The following is an 800-nucleotide window of genomic DNA, read 5'->3' on the forward strand; positions in this document are numbered from 1 at the left end:
TAGAGAGGATCCTTACATGCATGTCAAAGATTTCTTAGAAATTTGCTCAACATTTAAATTTCAAAATTTTTCTGATGAGTCGGTCAAACTAAGATTGTTCCCTTTTTCATTAAAAGACAAATCAAAAGCCTGGTTAAATTCCCTTCCCACGGGGTCTATAACTACATGGGATCAACTTTATAATAAATTCTTACTGAAATTTTTTCCTATGTCTAAAACTGATAGTCTAAGGAGAGAAATCTCCGAGTTTTTTCAAAAAGATAATGAAGAGTTTTATGAATGTTGGGAAAGATTTAAAGATTTATTATTAAAATGTCCTCATCATGGTTTTGAAAAATGGAGACTTGTAAAATATTTTTATGATGGTTTGACTCCCTCTAATCGTCAAATGATTCAATCTATGCATACTGGAAAATTTTTAAAATTTCAAGGACAAGAGGCGTGGGACGCCCTTGAAGATTTATCTGTCAATTCACAACAATGGAATTATTTTGATCCTAGGTCTAGGTCAACTAATTCACCAAAAAGAGGAGGAAGGTATGAAGTAAAAGAAGAATTAGACTTAAGAACATCCTTAGATAAATTAGCGAGAAAAGTAGAAGCTTTAGCCATAAGCCAAACTATAAACTCTCCAATTCAACCTAGAAAAGATGTTTGTTCTATATGTTCTAGTCCTTGCCATAATGCCCAATCATGCCCTTCCTACCAAGAAGCCTTTTCTGAGGAGGCCAATGCACTTCATACTTATGGGAAACCAAATGATAGCCCATTTTCGTCCACCTACAATCCAAATTGGAGAA

At 33.9% G+C, this 800-nt stretch overlaps 1 non-coding gene across 1 annotated transcript; it reads right to left on the minus strand.

The window, feature by feature from the left end:
* Positions 1-223: 223 nt before the first annotated feature.
* Positions 224-330, minus strand: LOC133807607 (small nucleolar RNA R71). The gene has a single exon (XR_009879510.1). It is a non-coding gene; the product is annotated as a small nucleolar RNA R71 (small nucleolar RNA).
* Between the last annotated feature and the right edge of the window lie 470 nt (positions 331-800).

The sequence above is a fragment of the Humulus lupulus genome, chromosome X (genome assembly GCF_963169125.1).
Source record: "Humulus lupulus chromosome X, drHumLupu1.1, whole genome shotgun sequence".
NCBI classification, from domain to species: domain Eukaryota; kingdom Viridiplantae; phylum Streptophyta; class Magnoliopsida; order Rosales; family Cannabaceae; genus Humulus; species Humulus lupulus.